General features: G+C 38.5%; 2 long non-coding RNA genes across 2 annotated transcripts; one reads left to right on the plus strand and one right to left on the minus strand.

Annotated features, from left to right (window-relative positions):
• Positions 1-2,485: 2,485 nt before the first annotated feature.
• Positions 2,486-14,729, minus strand: LOC132710666 (uncharacterized). The gene is made up of 4 exons (XR_009621351.2): positions 10,875-14,729; positions 10,255-10,394; positions 5,581-5,717; positions 2,486-2,920 (listed from the first exon to the last, which is right to left on the minus strand). It is a non-coding gene; the product is annotated as an uncharacterized LOC132710666 (long non-coding RNA).
• Positions 14,639-17,047, plus strand: LOC148114573 (uncharacterized). The gene is made up of 2 exons (XR_015733052.1): positions 14,639-14,768; positions 16,318-17,047. It is a non-coding gene; the product is annotated as an uncharacterized LOC148114573 (long non-coding RNA).
• The last annotated feature ends 7,219 nt before the right edge of the window (positions 17,048-24,266 follow it).

The raw sequence follows: 24,266 nt of genomic DNA on the forward strand, positions 1-24,266 counted from the left end.
GATGTTAATGAGTAATTATCAGGAATTAAATCCACCATGGAAACATTTAATACTGCACATTTGAAAGGAAGGTGTCTGCATTTAGGGGATCAGATATGTTGATTTAGTGAATGGGTTCAGTAAATTAAATCAAGGTTTTATAAGCCATGATTTGCTAGGTTCACATATTGTAAATGTAAAAAAATGGCTAGGTTCATACAATATGTTAAGACACAAACAGACACAAACACAAAATATCTATTATGTTTGGCTCAGAGATAAGCAACTTTTCTAAGCAGACACCATCATCACACGGTTTTGCATGGCACTTGCAAGCATCAAATGATATAAAAGAAAAATAGCAGCTGGAATGTTGTGAGACCTTATATGAGAACACAGGTACCATTGTGATTACTGGGAGATTTGGGGAATGTTAATTTTTTCCCATATTTTGCTATGCAGTGGACTCTCCATTCAGGTATCATAGATCCCAAAAATGCTTCAGTTCTAATCTGATATATTTCCTTAGCAATTTCATTCTTTCCAGCCAGTTGGGAATTAATGATCACCAAGCCTAAGTAAGAGAAATGTTCTCATTTGTAGGAAAGGCTTCCCTCAGTAATATATTCTGGGAAAAGCACTGCTTCTGCTTCTCATGCTTTAGCATTAATATTTGACTGCCAAACTGAATGGTTCAAGGCAGATGGATCTTATAGGGGATCAGTGTAACCATTATAAAACTCTGGTTCAAAAAATCAGTCTTTCCCTTGAAATGTCACCTCCATTGGATTTCCAGGTAAGCCTGTCAGATACTGTGCTGCAAAATCTGAACAGCTAAAATTCTAAGTAGCTCTTCCATCTAGTGTTGGTTTGTTGGTTTGTTGGTTTGTTTTTTAGTTTCTGCAACCCAAATCTGGTAGACCAGTGTTTTTCAATCTCACCAACTAAAATGTTGGCTAGGGGATTCTGGGAGTTGAAGTTCACAAATCTTAAAGTTGATGAAGATGAGAAATACTGTGGTACAGTAGACCCTGCATATGAAATTGTTCAGCAGTAGCAACAGTGATAGAAACAGTGATCTAACTTTGCCCTCTGGTGGCTGAACTATGGAATTTCTTACAACATATACCTATTCTTCCACCAAATAATGTTTCATCTTTAAATGCTAATGTTTCACCATAATTGCAAACAAGCACAGCTACTTTTTAGATTAGGGGTCTCCATCCTTGGCAACTTTAAGACTTGTGGATTTCAACTTCCAGAATTCTGGGAGTTGAAGTCCACAAGTCTTAAAATTGCCAAGGATGGAGACTCCTGTTTTAGATGATATTTGTGTTGAGTTTATGACAATACTATATTGCCAAAGATGAATACCGTATTTTTCGGAGTATAAGACGCACCTTTTTCCCCCCAAAAAGAGGGTGAAAATCTGGGTGCGTCTTATACTCTGAATGTAGCCCCACCCAGTTTCTCAAACGGAGGTGTCAGAGGCTGAAAAAAGCATCAGAAACGAAGCTTCAGAAAAGAAGTCCCCAAACAGACCTTCAGAGGCTTTTTTCCTCAAGCTCAGTTTCAGAGGCTTTCAGAGGCAAGAAAAAAGTTTTTTCTCAAACGGAGTTTCAGAAGTTTCAGAGGCAGAAAAAAAAGCCAAAAAAAGCAAGGCACAGAGCTCACAACCAAGGAACCTGTTGCTAAAATTCATCTCTGGGAACAGCTGATTGGGGGTATTCTGGGAGGCCGATCCACCTGCCAATCAGCTTTTTTCTTATTTTCCTCCCCAAAAACTAAGGTGCGTCTTATACTCCGAAAAATACGGTATTTGCTGGGAGGAACTGTCTTATCTACATTGCAGTAAGAATTCCATAGTGTACATGAAATATGCACAAAGAGCAAGGCTATTTCTGGTTTCTAGTTATGATGGTGAGATGTTTTTCTACCAGTAGCAGAATTACAAATTTGAGAGTGAAATTACACATACTGTAGTCCTTGATTTACAATAGTTCATTTAGTGACTGTTTGAAGTTACAATGGCACTGGAAAAAGTGACTTATGACCAGTTTTCACACTTATGACTCTTGCAGCATCTCCATGGTCACTGGATCAAAATTCAGGTACTTAGCTACTGGTATGTATTTATGATGGTTGCAGTGTCTCGGGCTCATTTAATCACTTTTTGTGACCTTCTGACAAGCCAAATTAATGGGGATTTGCAGTGATTCGCTTAACAACTGTGGTAGGAAAGGTCGTAAAATGAGGCAAAACTCATTTAACAAACAAAAGCAATAGAAATTTTGGACTCACCTGTGATCGTAAATCAGGGACTACTTACTGACTACAGTAAGTCAGGGACTTACTGTCCCTTACATTGTGGCGGGGGGTGGTTTGCAGATTTTCCATTGATTTCAGTTTGCTATTGCAGGTGTAAAATTCTGGAACAGATGACCTGCATTTTGATCCAGCTCAGCTCTTCTGAGATCCCAAAGCAAACGGCAAGGGCATCAAAATCTCATGTTCAGCATAATTTATTTTCTTGTCTCCTAGATAATCTAGCACACACTAATTTTATTCATGCAGGGCACAGGTGTCAAACTCACAGCGTCACATTTCCATCACATGACCTTTTGCAACGTTTTTCCCCTTTGCAGAGATGGGGTGGGCATGGCCTGAGTGTGACGCATCCAGCCTGAGTGTGATGCATCCGGCCCACAGATCACCAGTTTGACACCCCTGATGTGGGGTCTTTCACTGCAGTCCCAGAAAGCATGATGCTGCTCCTTTTCTGGTGCAGACATTATTCATTGGTAAGGTTTCATAATACAGCATTAGAACTCTATCCATAGCAGGGCTTCTGGTGAGGATTATGGTGGACTTGATGTCTCTGAAGAAGCAGTGACGGCTGACCGCGTTGATTGATGGGCAGATGCTGGCTGACAAAACCTGTCTGGATGAAGGAGAGATTGTGAGATAGTCCACTTGTACTCTGAGCAGCTGCTTCTCATGAGTAAACTACAGGACTAGAAGGTTTTGTGGTTGACTCATAAATCAAACAGCTGGGAGTCACAGAATCCCATCTAAGCCCACAGCCAAAGTGTAGCTTATATACACAATAAATTCAGCCAAGTTAATTTTTTAATTCTTAATTTCTTAACCACGTTTCATTTAATCAGTCTACAGATAAACAGATTTTCTTTGTGGCAAGATACCATTCCTCTTGGTGAGTGCAACTTTTTTTTTCTGGATTACAATAAAAAAGAGACTTTGAAGATTTAAAGACTCAAGAACTTTTGACAAAAAAACAAAGAGATGATTTAACAAAGTTTAAGGTGGATAAAGAAAACAGTTATATTTTCATTTGTACTATTTTTACTTTTGGTGATAGTGCTTTTGCATAAACTTGAATTAAACTAGACAAATAGACCAGACCTTTCTGGAAATGCTTTCTGTTTACTACTAAAGAGTGCAAGTGATTGGCAGATTTAATAAAACAAAAGATAAAGGTAATATCAGCCAGACTGTCATGCTTTGTTGCTATGGGTATGTGGATTGTGATGTGGATTGAAAGGCACAGAAAGAGAAAAGCGAGGGGGAAAAATCACGAGATCTTGTTTTTATACATGATAACTACAACCAGACTAGTATTATTGTCTGCACAAAAGTGATATATTTTGGCACTAACCACAATGGTGGAAAGGTTGGTGAAGATGATGGAACTTGCAGAAATGGCTAAATTTATTTCCTTGATTGAAGACATTAGACAGTATCTGTGCTTAGTATTGATCCGAAATCCCTTATAGACTTTTTGCATGAAACAGAAAATAATGAACTTATGATTTATGATTTTGATTATTTAAAAAAAAATAGAAAAAGAGAGATTTTTGTACTATAGAGGTAATTTTGCACTATACTTGTACTTAAAATTGCTGTGAAGAAAATGGAAGCTATTTCTATTACTTTTCATTGTTTCTTATGCTTTTTTTGGCTTTTTCTCCACATTTTTTTCTTTTTCCTTTTATTTACTTTGCATTAGTTCTTGTTAATTTTCATCTCTTTTAAAATATTTAATAAAAATTATGTGAAATAAGAGGGGAAAAGAATATCCGGAGCTATACAAATTAAATGTATTAAGAGCCTTGGTAGTACAGTGGTTTAATGCACCCTGTAATTAACACAGCTGCCTGCAATTTCTGCAGGTTCGAATCTTACCAGGCTCAAGGTTGACTCAGCCTTCCATCCTTTCTAAGGTAGGTTAAATGAGGACCCAGTTTGTGGGGGCAATAAGCTGACTTTGTATAAATATACAAAAGTATGAAGGCTATTGCTTAACGCATTGTAAGCCACCCTGAGTCTCCGGAAAAGGGTGGCATATAAATCAAATTTTAAAAAAAAAATACATTTCAACCACACCACCCAGTATATTCTGGCCATTTTGAAACTGGAGTTTTCCAGATATGCTAGATCATAGTTCCCATCATCTCCTTTTAACATTCAAAGAATCATGAGCAATACATCACATCTCCATCTTCAATTCAAAACCTCTTTATTTCTGCCACAAGATGTCAATGTTGTCATTCAAAAGCAATGGCTTGGTAGGGTCAATGGTAATAAATTCTAGGATCACAGCTGATTTTGCCTGATGCAGCAAAAGCAAAATAGCTTAGAGGTGAAGAAAGATGCATGGCATTTATGTGCCTAGTCTATTTCACAAGCAGAAAAATATCAGGAATAATTGAGTAGGCAAGGAAGCTTTTCTTATGAAGGAAATGCTCTTTTTTCCCTTGATGCTTTATTAATATTGGCTATACCAAAAGACATTACATGAAAGAAGCTCTAGGAATAGTTTTTTGTTTTTTTTTCCTGGAGCAATGATAATTAGTTCATAAAATAATATATATTAGGCAGAATACAGTGTAGAAGTCTATGATTATGTAAGGTATGGGCAAGTAAGACTGGCTCTAGGTCCCGTAAATGAAATTGTGCAAACACACTCCTTGCCACTGTTATCACCTGGGGATTCTCAAAGACTGATGGAGAAGAAGTATTCATAGACTAAGGGCATGCTCTTCCAGCAAAGATCAGTCCCACTTAGAGAAGATTAGATTCCACTTTCCTATTGGCCAATAGCCAGTAAGAATCAGCAGTGCACAGAAGCAGCCAAAAAAGCTAATACAATCCTTGGTTGTATAAACAGAGGCATAGAATTAAAATCACATGGAATTTTAGTACTGCTTTATAAAACCTTAGTAAGGCCACACCTGGAATACTACATCCAGTTTTGGTCACCACATTACAAAAAAAAGATGTTGAGATTTTGGGGAAAAAAGTGCAAAGAAGAGCAACTAAGATGATTAAAGGCTTCGAGACTAAAACATATGAGGAACGGTTGCAGGATTTGGGTTTGACTAGTCTAGAGAAAAGAAGGACTAGGAGGGACATAATAGCAGTATTCCAGTATTTGAGGGGCTGCCACAAAGAGGGGGGTCAACTTATTTTCTAAAGTACCAGAGGACAGGACAAAAAATATTGGATGAAAACTAATCAAGGAGAGAAGCAACCTGGAATTAAGGAGAAACTTCCTAATAGTGAGAACAATTAACAGCTTACTTTCAGAAGTTGTAGGTGCTTCATCACTGGAGACTGGACAGACACCTGTCTGAAATGGTATAGGGTCTTCTGTTTGACCAGGGGGTTGGTCTAGAAGACCTCCAAGGTCCTTCCAGATCTATTCTGACATCCCAATCCTGTTTGTATTAGAAATAAAGTAAGAAAATGAGATTCAGAGACATTCAAGAAGCAAAGAGATAGCTGTGAATTTTTTTTTCCTCACATGTGTGTTTTTCCACATTCCAACTGCCATCAGAATAAAAACATCAAGATAAATGAATTCTAAATTAAGAAATTGTGGATGGGATAGAGATTAAACATCTTCTCTGTTGCTACATTTCCTATATCAAATGTCTCATTCATTTTTTTTCACTCGTTAAAGATTATATGATTGTATGTAATTTGTAGCTGGGCCCCCATTGCCACATTAACTTTTGTAAAGTTTGTGCAGCCTCAATCTTCTGATCTGCAACAACTATTATTTTCTTTGGAATCACTTACAGATAATAATCAATTGCCTGTATGTGGAGAGAAATGCCATCCAACGCCTATATGTTTTCCTGAATACAAAATAAAAATTTCCCTGTGATATTTTAACAATTAGTTGGCTCTGTTAACTGGGAATTGTAGATGCTCTGTTCCCAACACAGGTGGAATATCAATCTGAGGAAGCTTGCCTAGTGGATTTAATAAGAAGTCAGCTAGTCAATTCACTGCTAACTTCACAAATTAGTTTTAAATTGGCTTTATTCTATACAAGGATAAGAAAATCTGGAGGTATAGGAAACTGCCCCAAACAAGTCGGATGTCAGCAGCTACATTATCAAATTCATTGTTCATGTTATTATAGTGTTATAATTTTGTGGTTTCTTTGATTATGGTTTTGCAGTCATTCTAGTAAATTATGAACCAACAGAGTTTTGACTTATGTTTATATACAAGCCCATAGTGACTTAGTCAATAAACCATGGTTAAACAAAACATTGATTCGTGTGTATGAACTCAGTGAGTATATGGATCACATGCTAGGCCATGGCCCTGCTAGGACCTTGCTTATACGTTATTATCCACAAGAAGTGCACTGCCATATATCTTTTTTCCCCTTTAGCTTTAGCAGCATTTGGAACTGTAATAAAGGAGTTGTGGGGGGGGGAATGTCACCTTTACTGGCGTTTAAAAGTTGCATAAAGTTTCTCTCCCCTCTCCTAATCACTGCTAGTAACAGATCATCATGTTTGGCTACTTGATCTTTTTCATTACTTAGTGTCAGTATATTCAGCCTGCATTCCAGCCTAAGTGAGTAGGCTGGAAAATATGCTGTTGTGGGTGAGCATTTGTGTCACAGACTACTTGTGCTTCAAGTAAGATTGCAGATTCTTAGAGCTGCCAGTGCCATCCTCCCTTTTCCTGTGCTGGGAAACCCAATATGCTCTTGCCTTTGTTCCTTGGGCAGAACCTTACCTTTGAATGCCAAGTTCCCTTACAAAACTAACACATTTTACAGCAGCAAAAGAATGTAGACAACACCCTGGCACAAAAATGTACATGTTTCTAGTAGAGGACTCCTCCTCTTCTGAGCCACTCTCTAGCCTTAAGGCCCTCACTTTTGGCTTAAATACAAGAACAGAAGCAAACGGGTGAGTAATATTTTTGGGTTGGGGAGGGGAGAGGAGTTCTACTGTGGTCCACCCATCTTTTTCAAAAGACTTGCTCTAGAAGGGTTGGAGTAGTTGTACAATGTACAACTGTACATTGTACATTGTAGTTGTACAATGTAGTGTAGAGATGACTCGTACCATCAATGAAAGAGATCTTAGAACTTCACACTCTAGATCTTTGAGTAAGAAGAATTTCAGCTCTGAGAGTTGAGTTGTTTCCTTAGCATGAAATCACTGGAGGCTTATTGTGATTTTCTGAGATGCAATTTATTTACTACTTGTCAAGATCTTTACATTAACATCTCAACAAATACCAAACCACTTATCTCTCAATCCTAGACTCACTCCAGTGCAGGCTGTTCCCTTGTTTCCTACTTATACAAAACAGTGCCCTGGCCTCTCCCTGCTGTTGAATCATGATGATTTCTCTCTGCCCATCATTTACTAAATTCTGAGGCCACCTTATCTCCTGCTAATAGACCTCATCTCAATACTATGGGCTATCAACTATCTTATGACAAAGCCCTAAATGCATTGCTTCAGGGCAACCCCATTGCCAGCTCTTTTCTCAGAATGAGATAAGAATCATGGAACTAGAAAATGTGGAGCAGACCGCAACCTATCAAATCTTGCTCAAAAGGATGTAAACCAAACTCAGCTCTTCTTTTTTTTTTGCAAAATTTAACATAAACCATCAGTATAGTCCTTGAGGAGTGGTCAACAATGAAATCATTTTGACCTACACAGAACATGGCCATCACAGTAAGCAAACCATTCTGGATATATATTTATTCCTGAGAACAATTCAAATGCTAATTATTACTCATAATATTCTGGCTTAGTTTAAGTCACCTTGGAGCAGGAGTGTCACATGATGTATCACAACTTTTTTTCCCCTCGCTAAACTGGGCGTGGGCTTGGCCAGCGTGTGATTCATCTGGGCCGCGAGTTTGACAGTCCTGCCTTAGACAATATCTTATCCTTTGAAATCTTTCTGTTTCTTAAGACCTGGTGCTAAAGCATTCATATGTATACTAAGACTTTTTGAGTACCGTATGACTAATAATAACATGCAAAAGGTGTATTTCTGCAACAGTGGTTAACTGTATTATCTCCTGTGAAAAGAATATTCTTTGGTTTATTGGAGTTTCATCCACTTTTTTAAAAAAGAATTATCTTTTGGAAAGCTTTTGTTATTATTCTTTGAAAGTTTTGGCTAAGTAGTATTTCATAATTTACTTCATTTTTAACCATATGTTTTATATGTATGTGTATTATGATTAGGTTTGGAATTTCTTAGCCATTATCAAGAACTTTATTAGAAAAAGAAAGCATAGTAATTCTCAAGAATCTCTTTTTGGTGTCAAGTTACTGTTTTGATATCAGGAAAATGCACTGAAAACAATCACTGTTCCAACTGAGATATAAACTGTATTTCACAGAATATTAAGATTTACAACCAAAAAAAAAAAAAGTAGGAAATTCATGTATTTTCCTTTCTTTTTTCAGGAAATAGTCAGAAACCGTTATATAAATCAAACAATTACAACTATAAAAATAGCAGCAAATTATCACACACATTATTACACAAATCTGTAATAATTCTTCAAATAATCTTAAAATAAATATGCCTTCTCATAAATTTTTTAACCCATGATGAAGGAAGGGATCTTTGGGAGTAGAGGGAATCATTTTAAACTGACTTTTCCCAGCATCACTCAAGAAATTGTGTGAAACCTGGTTGGAGTGTACCCAGCTTAACCTGAATAAGTTTATTATACTAACTAAGACACAGTCTCATATCCAAGTTTAAGATGCAGAAGATCCAGCCAGTCCTTTCTCTAGGTCCATTCCTTATGAAAAAATCTAAGATCAGAAAGTTCAGATATATGTGGAAATCATCTAATCCAATGCCACTCATTGTGGGATCTAGCCTCTGACAACCTCCAGCAGAGAATTCAATCCTTCATGTCACAGCACGTTCCACAGGTTGATGACTTATGCACTCGGGAAGTTCTTCCTGATATCTAGCCAGAATCTATTTCCTTGTAATTTTAACCAGCTGCTTCTTGCTTTGCACTTTGCAGCAACAGAAATATGTTTAGCCCCTCTTCTATGTGACAAGGTAGTTGAAGAATATTATCATATCTCTCCTCAATTATCTCTTCTGTAGGCAAAACACATATTTTAGCCAGTCCTTATATGGCTTGATTTTGAAGCTGCTCACCATCTTGATAGCCCTCCTGTTGAGTCACTTACTCTAATTTGTCATTTTCCTTTCTGAACTATAATGCGCTGAACTGGGGTACAGTTTTTCAAATGGCCTAACTGGAACAAATGGTTCTTATGATCTGGCCCCTATAGCCCAATTAAAGGCACCCAGTGATAATGTTTGCCTTTTTAGCAGCAGGATTCCACTGTCAGCTCATGTTTCACTTGCAACCAACAAGACACCTGAATCTCTTTCACAAATGGTACTGCCAAGTCAGGTCTGCCTATCCTGTATTTGTGTTTTTCATTTTCTACCCAGAAACAGATTTTTACATTCTCCCTTTTAAATACCATCTTATTCACTTCACTCATTCTCCAAACTGTTCTAGACCTTTTTGAATGTTCCTTCTCTGTACTAACCATCCTTGCCAGCTTTCTATCACCTGCAAACTTGGTAAATATATCCCTCATCCAAGTCATTGATAGGCCAGGTTCCCAGACACATCTCTCAATACTTCACTCCATTAATGAGCGCTCTTTGGATACAGTCATTCAACTAATTCTGAGTCCAACTCACAGTAGTTATCATCTAACCCATATTAAACCAGTTTATTAAAGAGAATGTCATAAGCTGTCCTGCTGAAGGCTTTACTGCGGTCCAGGTGCACTATGCTTAAGAAATTCCCATTATGTATTAACCTAATAGCTCTGTCAAAGAAGAGCATGGATATTGAACTGCTCACAAACATACTGTTTAATAATGTGTTTGAGTTTATTTAGAGAAAAGTCCTCTGGAGTTACATACTTCTTTAAACTGCCTTGAGAAAATCAATCCATTCCCAACAACTTTAATTGTATCTTCTTTGGGACTTCCAAACTAATTTCTCCATTCTGAGTGATCCATAGCCACTAACATTCCAGTGCTATTGTGTGAGTTTGTTTCATCTGAAAAGCAAGCAAATAAAAATGATTGTAACAAGACTTGAGTTACTGGGATAAAATATGTACTTTAATTCAGAAAATTCTTAAAATAATTGAATACATAAGTTTTTCTTTTTGGTTTGATGGATAAGTAATTGGAGAAAAAAAACATGAGGCTTTGTTTTTATATATGATAATGGCAGCAAGACTTTTGTATAGATAAAGACTTAAAGATTTCCACAATGGAAGAATGGATGGTGAAATTAATGGAAGTGACCAAGAAGATGAAATTAACTACTTTGATTAAAGAATAGGCTTTGTCTAGCTTTGTTTCTATTTGGAAATCGTTTTTTGCTGGAAACTGTAAAAAATGTTGTATTAATTGTGGAATTATAATGATTAGAATTTTTTTATTATTATAGAAATACTGTTAGTATTGAGTTTTAGATCAAAAAGTTAATATATTTCATATTTGCAACTGTATCAAAGAAAATTGGAAGTTACCTTTTTTCTATTTCTTTTTTCCTTATTCTTTTGAACCTTCCCCTTCCCTTCTCAATTCCTTTTTTTTCTTGTTTTTTATGTTAGCCTTTGCAGAAATTTAGTAAAGTATGTTTTAAAAAATTGATTGGAATGGAAGTAAATGCTTGATCCCAGGCTGGCTGGAGCTATACTCTTCAAGGCTCAATCTAGCTGCATCAGCACAGTTTAGAAGGGTGGGAAAGCAAAGAGGGAAAGAGCCTTTCATGCATAGCTCAATGAAACAAGATTAGGCCTTAGGAAAAGTGGGGTAGAGGTGGGAAAATATGCCTCGACAAGAAGCAGCTGCCAACCACCCCTCCCTAAGCTGCCCATCAGGCTGAATCTGAAAGGCCCCTTTCCCCTTCCATAGCCCTGGAGGAAAAAAAAAAAGAAATCACGCTTCTCCATTTTAACCCTCTAAAGTGCTGAAGCCCCAATTGGCCCACTGGCTTCTGCCAACCAACCAATCATATAACTGTTGCCAAGATAATGCAGCTGAGTTGACTTAGTGTTTGCTGGGAGCGGCAAGGGAGAAAAAAAATCTTTCCCCCCCCCCCCACCTTTCCTGTTTCTGTTGCAGGCAGTCTCCGGAGAGAGGAGGTGCCTGATGCAACAGGCGACCCTGCAGGGTTGGGTTGGGCAAGGCTCCATCCATCAACAGCTTGTCAGCCCAGCAGCTTTGTTTCCACCCTGTGGGGGTGGAGTGCAAGATCTGTGGATTCTTCCGCAAACACAAGCTCAGTAACACATCTCCGCTCCCTGCAGCAACTGAGAAGTTATGTTCCTTCTTCAAGGGGCGTTGTGCATTCTGTGCTTTTAACATTTACATCTTTGTCTAAGTCTCTGATCAGACACTTGTGCTGCCATACAATCCAAACCACAGGAGAAACACAAATGAAGCCCAAGAAACTTAAGCCTCTCGGTCTGGATTTTGCAATCTGATTCGGGAACCCGACTTAAACCCCATCATAGTTTTAGTACACAGATTAGAATTAAATTCTGATTCTTCCCAGTCCTAAATGCTTCATATAATTTTCTTCTGTGGTACTTAAGAACGTTATTTAATCATCAAGCATATGTAATATTCCTCCTGTTCTTGTAAAACAAACAAGCCAAGAAATATTTTTAGACTTTGTCAATAAGAAATTTCCATGTCTCTTTAGTTTCTATTCATTCCTTCTCTCCTTTGTTTAAGTGACCATCTGTCAGGCTGTACTGTACACCATGTGTTTGCTCCATAAACATCAAGATAGGTGCTTTATTTGACTGTGAAAAAGAAAGATAGGTGATCTCTTCCTTGGCTCCAAAAGGGGCCTTCGAAGGATAAAAGGTAAGCACTGGCATCACCTGCAGAAAATCCTTTTCTGTGCTGGCTTTCCTGGGTAATGATACCTGATGGGGGTCAAGATTCTGGCAATGTGGGGCTCATTTATGCTCTTTAACATTGGCAGTTTTTCACTCTGACACCTGGGGAAAGAGGACAATCATTCTGAGTCCCCACTTGGCTTGCATTTGTTTCCTTGCTGCATAACAGGCACACTGCATGAGACGAGTGAAAAGACACCAGCCCTGCTGGCTGGAAGCGTGTATATGTGGCCCCTGTGGTTACCCTTGGAAACGGTGTTTCAGCTAACATCTGCCATGCCTGTTCTTTTAGGGAGGGAGGGGGAGAGAGAGAGAGAGAGAGAGAGAGGCCTTTCTGCCAGTTCTTTTTCCAATGCTTGAAAGCAGAGGTGTGAAAAAGCCCAGTATTTCAGGCTTTTATCATAAATAGCTGGTCTTGTTCAACTTATCTAGGGGTAGCTTGATATCGCTGATCTGAAAACAGCTGCACATGCTCACATACCACTTCTCCAAAGCACCAAGAGCAATGTTACACGAGAATGGTTAAATCGTTAATACAGATTTCCCACACCTCTCATTCAAATGTAAAGTCCACATTGGTTAGAATGGACCTTTCCAAAGGAAAACAGATTCGTTTCTGCATTCCATCCTAGATAAACAATCATATGCACTCAACCAGTAAAAACAGTTCTCAGGATAGGCTTGGCTGACTATTTTCTTGTTTATTTGGAACAATTTTCCCTTACGTCAAATAAAAGAAAGGAGGAAGTCATGCCAACTTTTTGCTATCTTTATCTTTCTGCAAGGATATACAGGACATGATAATAATATTACGACATAGATGAATATATTGATGTGCAAATCTTTTTGAGAAATGTAGAAAATATTTGTGTGCATGGATCAATAGGGATCCAGTGCAATACTCCACTACAGTGTCAAAACACAGAGAAGATTAACTATTTTGCTTCTTGTTTTTTTTTCTTTTTTAAGATTAGCAGCTCCATTAGTCATTGGTATGCCAGATGCTATATTCAAGAACTAGCAAGATCCAAGACAAGGAACTTTATTGGGCCTGGTCAAAAGCCAAAATTTATGGACTAATCCCACCTCAAGGTTTCAATAGTTTTCCTTTTTGCACATTAACATTGGAAACTTTGTAGAAAAATTTAAGGTTCTCTATAGGGAAAGGTTTATGGAAAGGTATAGTTTGCCCATCTATCCTAAAGATTTATGTTGTTTTCCTGGGTAAAACACATGACTGAATCACTCCTTTAAAAAAAAAAAAAAACCCTGTCCCAGGAAGAGCTGTGCCTTTTCTAGACAATAAAACAGAAACCAAAATGTGGAGGAGTCAGTTTTTAGATCAAAAAAGTCCCTGATCTTTCCTGGGTATATTCTGAGTTGGTGATAAACAGGAGCCTGTTTTCCAATCGTGTAATTCCCCTGAATGTTAAATATGCCCAGAAAATTGGAGTGAGATGAGATTGCATTGACTCCCATATGTTAACTTTATGAGAGGAAAGAGTTGGGAAATAGATCCTTAATTGCTGAGGAGAATAATTCCTACAAAAATAACAGCTGAGGGTTCATTGAGGGTGTCTGGCAGTGCCTGAGAGAGGGAGAGCACTTTGATCTCACCTCCTCTGCCAGCTAGCACCAGGTTACTTCAAACTGCCTTTAGGGCACAGGGTGATGTAGTTTCAACGAGTCACTAAGGCAGGCAGAACTAAAACAGGAGACAGAGAAGAGAGCTTGGTGTGTGGAGATTAGTGCAAGGATTACAATGATATCTGCTGAGCCAGGATTCTGAGCCTTAATACCCAAAGCACTCTGAGAAGGGGAAAAAAAGAGGGGGAAAGGTAGAATCAGTGAGGCCCCAGGGCTAAAAAAAAAAAAACCAAAAAAACACGGTCCATTCTTTCTAATTGATAGTTGATTCAGTTTGTGCCTGCCTCCTATACCTCTCTGCTCAGTGGGTTTATATTACCTCTTTTGCCTTCTAAAGATTCCACTTTTTCAAGGTACCTCAGGTTATTCGGATGGGATGAAGATGGATGGGAGATGATCATAAGTTATTAATTTCCTATCTGGACACCTCTTGTGTGGGAAGGGAAAGAAAGGGAAGGGGCCTCTTAATAATTTTATACTGCAAGGAGAATCAACCGAAGAACAAAGAGATACTGTAATTGCAGTATTACCTTGTTTGCCCAAAAATAAGACAGGGTTTATTTTCTTTTGAACCCCAAAATAAGGGCTTGGCCTTATTATCGGGAGTCTTATTATTTTGGGGATCTTCATGGTTGCTGCTGTGTTGCACTGCTGTGTTGCGCTGCTTGTCAGCTGTTCGCCCAAGGCCATGCCCTCGTCCTCACGTCCCTGTGACCAGCTCTTTGGGAGCCTGCTCGCAAGAGAGCAGCCGCCCGGCACCTCCAGCCACTTGGTGCCCACCCAGCAGACAACCCCCCCTCCAGCCAGGCAGAGCACCACTCACTGACCGAGCAGTATCCCAGGATCCTGATGTGGGCAAAGCCGGTGAGCACCAGGTCTCAAGATATCAAATGTCTTTAAATGAAGGATTTAAGAAAAATTATGGCTAGCATCTTTGTTTATGATTTCTGATACAATATTCACTACTTTCTGGAGCAATACCCACAAAACAAATCTAGTTAGCTATTAGTTACATGCCAAATTAGCTCACTATGGTGGGGGGGGGAAACTCTTGGCATCATGGTTAAAAAATGGATTGACTTACATAAAAATACAAGGACTTTGAATGGATTCTGTACTTGGGAGTTGATTAATATAGTTTAAGTAGTTTATTTACAAAACAAGGATTATAGAAATAATTATTTTCATTATGCATTATTTTCATGGCTGCAATGTTGTATCATTTCCTGAGGGACTGCCAAACCCTCAGTTGGAACTTAACTCCCGACAACATATGTAAGACAGTTTAGTGTAAAAACTGTAAGTGCATTTTTGTACATATTGCCACGTTTGCTATTTTGGGATATATATATAAATGTAAACAAGTCAGGTAAAAGGCAGAAAGAAGTCATTTTACAATAAAAGGTAAAATTAAAGAATATAGTTTTATAGAGGTAAGAAGCATGATGAAAAATCTATGAATGAAAGCAATCTAAGTCTTATTTTTTTTTTAAAAAAAGTGAAAATATGTTTAGTCGACAAGAAAATCATTTTTCAAAAACCAGGGTGAAAGTGGGGGATGGGGAGAGAATGTAATGGTATGTGGGAATGACCTTGAAAGACAAGAGGAAAAGCCATAGATTGGGCAACTGTTATATAAAAATATCAGAGCCCACAGAAAGAAGGAAGGCATAATTCAGAAGGAATTTCTGTTTCTAGTTTTCCAGAAAGTAAAAGGAAAGAAGGGGAGAAATTCTTTCAGTCTTGCGAGATTCTATTAAATACATCTTATTAATAAAGGTAAAGCTAGAGTCCTGGTTGTGGTGCTTGTCTGGACTACCTTGTAGGGGGCTAACAGAGAGGCAGGGGGTAATTGCACCAACCGATTTACCCTTCAGCAAAACCTAAAATCTATTCCCAGAGAACACTGTTCACACTTCGATCATGCACATAGTACACTGCTGATCATTTAATTCAAATCTTTAAGAAGAGATTGGATAACCATTTGTCTGAAGTGGTGTAGCGTTTCCTGCCTAAGCAGGGGGTTGGACTAGAAGACCTCCAAGGTCCCTTCCAACTCTGTTATTCTATTCTATAAAGTTATTCTTAGCTATATCTAGGAGATCAAAGGATCAGGCATAGTAAGATGGTTCTGTTGTAATTATAATCTCCCCTCTATCAAATATCTGCCAAGGGCTATATGATCTATGAATGACTCAGAGAAGAAGGATATTTGGCTGGAATATATTAACACTGCAATACTTCATACTCTGTTAAGTATTATGTCCTAATTTTAGAGTATACACTTATTTATTTTATTTATCCTGCCCTTATTATTTGTATAACTAACTCAAAGCAGTGAACATATATATTACTCCTGCCTCCTGTTGAAGAAATGACTAACTGAATTCTGTGTGATTTTCTACTGATTAAGAACAAATATTTAAAGACAACCACCAAACAACAATGAGATCACCAGGTAGTCATTTGCCAGAGTTACAAGATCACAAAAGGGTTTTATCACTTCAGAGACTCCACCATTCCAACTGAAACTGAACTTCTATATGTATATTTGTATACATACAAATGTTATCTGCACCTCTATAACTGTCTGGTTTGGTTCTGCAACCCAACAAAACAGACACAGACTTCAGAGGATAATTAGAACTGCAGAAAAACAATTGCTACCAACCTGCCTTCCATTGAGGACCTGTATACTGCACAAGTCAAAAAGAGGGCTGTGAAAATATTTACAGACCCCTCGCATCCTGGACATAAACTGTTTCAACTCCTACCCTCAAAACGACAGTATAGAGCACTGCACATCATAACAACTAGACACAAGAACAGTTTTTTCCCGAACGCCATCACTCTTCTAAACAAATAACTCCCTCAGCACTGTCAAACTAGTTAATAAGTCTGCATTACTATTAATCTTCTCATCGTTCCTATCACCCATCTCCTCCCACTTATGACCGTAACCTTGTTGCTGGTATCCTTAAGATTCATATTTACTGTTTCCCTATGACTATCATTAAGTGTTGTACCTTATGATTCTTGACGAATGTATCATTTATTTTATGTACTCCGAGAGTGTATGCACCAAGACAAATTCCTTGTGTGTCCAATCACACTTGGCCAATAAAGAATTCTATTCTATTCTATACAGTATTTTAGTCTTTTGACAAACATGAAGACTGGGGGCAGTACCAAAAAGCACAATCTCAGTCATTCTTCCTACTCCACAGATTCATATTGGATAAGATTACTAGTTGGCTCAGGTCAGCATCTCAAATGGAAATGTAACAATTAGCATTTGAATTACATCTGGAAAAAACTAAGGACAAAAAACTAAGGACGAGTTAATGGAACCCGTGCAGTAGAGAAATCACATGGAAAGACTAGAAGTTCCTTGACACCACATGACCTACTGCGTTGTGGATCAATTGAAGTTTCCATGTAATCTTCAAGGGCAGCCCCATGTAAAATGCATTGCAACAGTTCAAACAAGAGGTGTTTAAGGCATGAGTAACTATGACCAACACCTCCTAGTCTAGGAAAAACTATAACTGGCACAGTAGATGAAGATATGGCAAGATCACAATTAGTCACAGTTGCCAAATTATTTTCAAATAGATACATGAAACTATTGGGAAAAAGTCACCTGGAATTTTAACGTTTGGTTTCATACCTGAGAGCTAGTTCTATTTGTTAATTATTGCCAAGGAAACTGCAAATTCTGAGCTTTTGTTTGGATGGAGGAGTTTTTTCCACTTGCATGTAACAATAGCACAAGTATGCCCTAGCACTATCTTTTTCCTGCTGTGTTCCACAACTTTATCTTCATTTTGTCCCCAGCCTAAGAGTAAGAGAAACTTAAATCATTCCTTTCTGAATGCCCCATTGATCTATGATTATGACTTCTGGTTTAATGTATTACAATGTACTATACGATATACTACTAGTGAAGATTATTGGAAATCATTCCAGATGCCAATTTGTTTTTCAGCACAGTTTAAACTGGTGTTTCTTAAGTGGGCTGGAGACAGAATATATGTAAAATATTTAGCAAACCACCAAAAAAATGCATACAAATAAATGTGGACAAACATATGGACTATGTGAATATTACAAGAGTGGATATTACTAGAAACCTTTTTTTTTTTTTGCTTCTTTTTAAGTAAGAAAAGATGAAGGGCTGGTATTTTACCAGGAGCAGGAAGCTGAGAAGGGGTAATAAACTCAGCAGTGAGCAAGTTTATACAGGGAGCATTGATGGCTTCTGGCTAATTTGGGCTCAGCAATAATTGGCGAAAGGTGTTGCCTTGAAGCTCCAAATTCACAACACATAGACAGCACCAAACTGAACATGTCTTTGATCTGCAGATGGTGAGGAGAAAGTGACAGAAATGCAGCTGGATTGGAAATGTTTGCATATGGAATGAATGTGTGGAACAGAGTTCATGAAGTGATAGCTACAAATGATTGCGACTTCACAGAAGTGAGGACAGTGACAGGTGCAATATGGCTTACTGTGACTTTAAAAAAATCTCTCTCTCTCTCTCTCTCTATATATATATATATATCCTTTTGTCCATAATATTAACTATTCCTAGAACCCAAAGTGGGAAAATGGGTGGAATCTAAGTGGTAGTCTTTTCCCAATCTGCACTAGCTTTGAATTAAGAAAGGATTTAGACAATTAGCTTTTTTTCCTCAGTCTGCACAGACGTTTAGAGAACAATGGGGTTTATTTTCTTTGAAGGATCACAATGCTCACACTGCTTCATAATCATTGCTTATTAAACAGCCTATGAAAACTTTCCCAGTGATTACTGGAATCCATTGTGCATTCAGACTATGCTATCCTTGAATTTTTTTAAAAAAATAATCACTAGAGGAAAAATAATTGTGTTCATCATGATGAAATTTAAAAAGGGGCCATAGGAAGTCCATTCCTCAAGGGATGTGCTCTGATCAGTCACAGCTTTACAGTGCTGATTTTTTCCATATAGCTGAAATTAAAACAAAGATGAACTGTTCCTCTTCTAAATGTCTGTGCTTTTAAGAGATCTGCAAAATAAAAAACTCTTGGCAACCACAACTTGCCAAGTTCAACTTCCTTAGTTGTGGATATGGGAAAGGGCTAGATGAAAATCTGACAAATTGTATATTATGTTTACATATCTTGTGATATGCTTCTAAATAGAACTATCAACAACTTTCCATCATGTTAGGGTGCATCATACAACAACTGCCTTGCTGAAACAAACCATCTGGATGGGAAACTGGGAATTCATCCATGTCACCTTCAGATCTATAATGGAAAAGAGATTTGGACATAAACAATCATACCTGAAACATCTCTAATTGGCAAAGCAGTCACATTCCGTTGTGATTCACATTGTAGGTGATCCTCGACTTACAATAGTTCTTTTAATGACTGTTCAAAGTTATAAAAAGTGAAAAAAGTGACTTATGATCGTTTTTCACTCTTACGACCATTGCAGCATCCCCATGGTCATGTGATCCAAATTCAGATGCTTGGCAACTGACTTATATTTATGACAGTTGCAGTGTCCTGGGAGGGGTATCACCTGATCACCTTTTGCAACCTTCTTATAAGCCTAGTCAATGGGGAAACCAGATTCGTTTAACAACTGTGTTATTAACTTAGCAACTGCAGTGATTCATTTAAGAACTGTGACAAGAACAGTCGTAAAATGGGGCAAATTCACTTAACAAATGTTTCGCTTGGCAACAGAAATGTTGGACTCAATTATGATTGTAAATAGAGAACTACCTTATAGGATTCTTTATTTAGATGACATCATTATACATGACTCTAAGACACACAACGTAGTACCTTTACATTTTGGCTTTCATTCCCATTAACTTTAGTCAGTTTGGCCAGTGACAAATTATTCTGAAATGAGAGTATTTTAAAAGAGAAGATACCAAGCTGCCTTTCCCTGATGAGACTTTATAGAGGAATTCTCAGTTTGGGGCAGAGGGAATGAAAAAGCACCAGCCTTTCCAGAGGTAATAACCGCTGTTACTGGCTCAAGAGGATGGGTGGTAAGTTAAATACATCAGACAGACTTCAGATAGAAGAAGATTGCAATAAAAGAAGGGGAAGACAATGGAAGATGGAGCAACAGGGAAGAGCAGCAAGTTAATGGCACATTTTTTTTTTTTTTTGCCCATAAGCCAAATCATTCATTTCATTTTTATTTCATTTTTTTGCTTGTCTAGACCATAGGATCTTTTTCTATAGCCCCCAGTTAACCTTTCGGTTCTGCTCTGGCAGTTTTCTCCTGGCTGGCTGCATCTTTTACTCCCTTAGTACATGAGAGACATGGTGAAACCTGAGCAATCATTTCTGTGCCTTTCTTTATATATGTAGTACATCTCCCTACCATGATTCACACGTGTGCTTTCTAAACTTAAATTATTTTGAGCAATTTTTTGCAATCCATGCTTAAAGATTGTTGCTGTGTTTAAAGACTACTGACTCTTTTTATATTCACCAAATAAGGAACCACCTAAAGGAAAGGTGTTGACATGCTGAATTGACTAGTTACCATCTAGGCAATTCAAGGCACCTCACTTTCATTTCCCCCCTGTACAATGGGAAGAAACTGCCTTTAGCTTCAAAGGGATTTTGGTTAGGGGATGATTAGTATTAAGCACACCCATCTGACTGACTAATCTGCTCTGCACAGACCCATTCCTTGGTTGAGTTCATTTTTCAACAGACCCATAGTATCATTCTAGGCACTGAATGAATCCAATAAACCAGTCTTCTCCACACAAAACCAAACAAGCTAAAAGGAAAAAAAAAAACCTCCCCGAAGAAAAGCAAAGAGGTTGTTTTTTTTTTTTACCCCCTTTAAAAGCTCACCCCTCAAGCCATCTCAGGACACAGAATCAGAGACAGGGCAACCAAATTCAAAAGAGTTTGCGATGGATGAGAAAAGGGAGCATCAGATATGGCCCGGGTAGGAAATGAGGATTGAGTTTTGCCATTCAGCAGCAAGCCCTTGAAACACTTCTGCACACACACATCAACATGCAAATCCTGGAGATGCGAGCAAGCTCTGCTGCCCTGACCTGTATAATGCACAAATAAAAAGAGGCCACTTTGCTCCCAAGCTCCCTTGGCCCATTTACCCTCATCCACCTCCCCAAAAGACAAAAGGTGCAGCTTAGTGATGCATGAAAAAAGGAACAAAAGGAAAAGGCCTCCTCCCCAGTCCTGCTTCTAAGCTCCCCAACTAGACAGATGGCAACAGTTGCCCCCACACCAGTTGCATGTGTCGCAGTGAACAAGCCTCTTTTATCGCCAAACAGGTCATAAATAAGAATGGTGCAGACAGGGATGGTGTGAGGAGGGGGCAGGGAGGCAAGTCCGCTCCTGTTTCAAAGTCCAAAGGAAAATAATTCAAGCAAGCTCAGAGTGGCTTACGTGTGAGTCCATCTGTCTGGTTTGGAACTGATGACTTCTCCCATGTGCTTTTCAAATATATTGTTGTTGTTGTTGTTGTTGTTATATGTCAGAACTCATTTATGTACAAGTGACTGTTCATCAAGCTAAGATAATACTCCAAGCTTGCCTTCCCATTTATAATCTTTTAATTTTCTCAGCATGGTGCCTAATATGATATTGCTTTTAATAACAATCTTAGCTTCCCCATGAAATTTCACCCCCTTTTAAAAGAAGTTCTTATAGCTGGATCAGTCTGGTGGGAAGTTTTGTTCAACTATAATTATATTTGCAGTTGGGTTTCTGGTGATGTTTGAGTTAATAATTTGCTATTTTTTTTACTGCTGTATCCTAGTTTTGAGGTTTGATTAAAAAAAAATGCTGAGATGTATATATATACAATATTTAAAAGCTTCTTAAGGACAGTTTGCAATAGAAAATTAGGAGCTGAAAATAATGGTAGTTTATGCAGTTCAGCCCAGACTAACAGTCCCAATTTTATATTTTCACATTCACCCTAACCAGATAACGAACAAAAGTTAATGTAAAATTAACAGCAGACAATCCCATTTGTGTTACTTAGAGATACATTCCACTGAATTCAATCACACTTACTCTATACATAGTTGGAAAATCAGGCTCACACACACAAACTAAGGGACCTAAACACGTGTCTTGCGTATGAGTATGAATGCATGACTATATGTTGAACTGCAGCAGAGCCTACAAGATCCGCAAATGCACCGAGGCAAACACTAGACACTGCTTAGGCAAAGAACAGGAAAATGCCTGCCAATGGGCTTTGATGTTAAATATGAGACAACTGCTGAGCACAAGGAACGAGACAAAGCACAGCAAAAACAATGAGACAATATAGGTCAGCACAATGAGTGTTAGAAGCCTCTGCTTATCAGCTGTCCAATCTATAGCACTGCTTATTTAATACTGTATTGTTAATGCTCATAAATTAATTTCAAGACTCCTGCTTTCATGACACATGAAATGTATGCATATCAGCCTTCCACAAACTGCTGCCCTACCTCTTATCCCTCCAATTCAAAGCTAGCATAGCTGGAAATTATGGAAATTGGAATCTGACACATCCAGAAGGCACCAGGTAATGATGGCTTATCTTGAATTGAGGGGATAATAATGAAATAAGATCTATACTTTCCTGTATTTCAGCATAAATCATAAAAGATGTGTTTACCATTAAGTGTTACGTTCTGAGTTTGTATATCCAGGAAACCACTAACGGTTGCAAAGTCCTAGTGATGAGTTTGAAAACATATGAATAAAAATGCAGGTGCAAGAGCTCAACAATGTGGTCACTGTCATTATATAGACTTCTGAACTTCTCCAGCTTTTGAGATATTCTTGATGTAGGTTCCATTATCCTAGGGCCGTGATGGCGAACCTATGGCACATGTGCCACAGGTGGCACCCGGAGCCATATCAGTGGGCACGCGAGCTCAGCTGCGGCGCACATGCGTGCTGGCCAGCTGATTTTCGGGCCTTCTGAGCAACCTGGAAGTAGGGAAACAGGTTGTTTCCTGCCTCCGGAGGGGACCGGAAGTCGGCAAATGGGCCATTTCTGGCCTCCAGAGGGCCACCGGGGGGGGAGGCCGTTTTTGCCCTCCCCAGGCTCCTAGAAAGGCTCTGGAGCCTGGGGAGAACAAAAAACAGACCTACCAGGCCTACCATGCCATCACGTGTCAAAAGTGGGGGGAGCACAGGGGGGTCGTGCGCACCTGTGTGGGGGTGGGGCATATAGAATGGGTGTGGGCACGCATGTGAGTGACCCACCCGCACTCCCCCCACTTTTGGCACACGATAGCAAAAAGGTTAGCCATCACTGTCCTAGGGGCACAACTACTAGTAGTCTTGGGTGGGAGTGATAGAGATAATAATCGGAGAAACACATAGATAAACTAGTTGGGGAAAGATTTCATACAATCTGGGACAAGGATAAAAATATTTTGATACTTACCTGAGAACTATCAAGGGAGCCTTGATAGTACAGTGGTTTAGTGCACCCTGTTATTAACACAGCTGCCTGCAATTTCTGCTGGTTCGAATCTCTCCAAGGCTCAAGGTTAACTCAGCCTTCCATCCTTTCTAAGGTAGGTGAAATGAGGACCCAGTTTGTGGGGGCAATAAGCTGACTTTGTATAAAATATACAAAAGAATGAAGGCTATTGCTTAACGCATTGTAAGCCGCCCTGAGTCTCCAGAGAAGGGCGGCATATAAATCAAATTAAAAAAAAACAAAAAACAAAAAACCCGACACTTCTAAGCCCATTTTAATTTAACAATAAAAAGTTTAGTTATACAGTTTGATGTTATAAGATTTAAATTTCCTAACTTAAATTATATATTTTATAATCTTTGCCACCTAAACTGAAAATATTCTGTTCAGTCTCCTTTGAAGCCTTTGAGAGAGGTGATCCACGCATCCACACTTGGTATTAGTCATATGATGCCTCCCTATAACCTCTATTTGAACCAGTTAAAGTCAACATCACATCTACCTATTGGTAGAATAGTGTATTGGCTCCACTTTTTTCTGCACTGCTTTGTTTGAAACTAAAATAAAGGAAGCCTGGCCTGAGGCTCATTATGTAATTAGAGCATGGGTCGAAATCCTGACAATGGTTTTGCCAATTTTGGAGGAATTTGCAGGCAGTTTGAGCTCATGGAAATCCTTCCCTGATATCAGGATCCCTATTTGGAAACCAGATTGGAGTGCAAATTAGCACATTTGCAATTCTTGAAAGCAACCATGTCTTTTCTCCTGAATTTCTCTGCTCTCTAATGCTGCCACCTGACCTCAGGACAAAATGTGGCCACTTTAATGAGCTTCATAGAGGTGTGCCTGCATGCTTTAATGTATATTG

The sequence above is a fragment of the Pantherophis guttatus genome, chromosome 3, assembly GCF_059756535.1.
Source record: "Pantherophis guttatus breed Tessera chromosome 3, ASM5975653v1, whole genome shotgun sequence".
NCBI classification, from domain to species: domain Eukaryota; kingdom Metazoa; phylum Chordata; class Lepidosauria; order Squamata; family Colubridae; genus Pantherophis; species Pantherophis guttatus.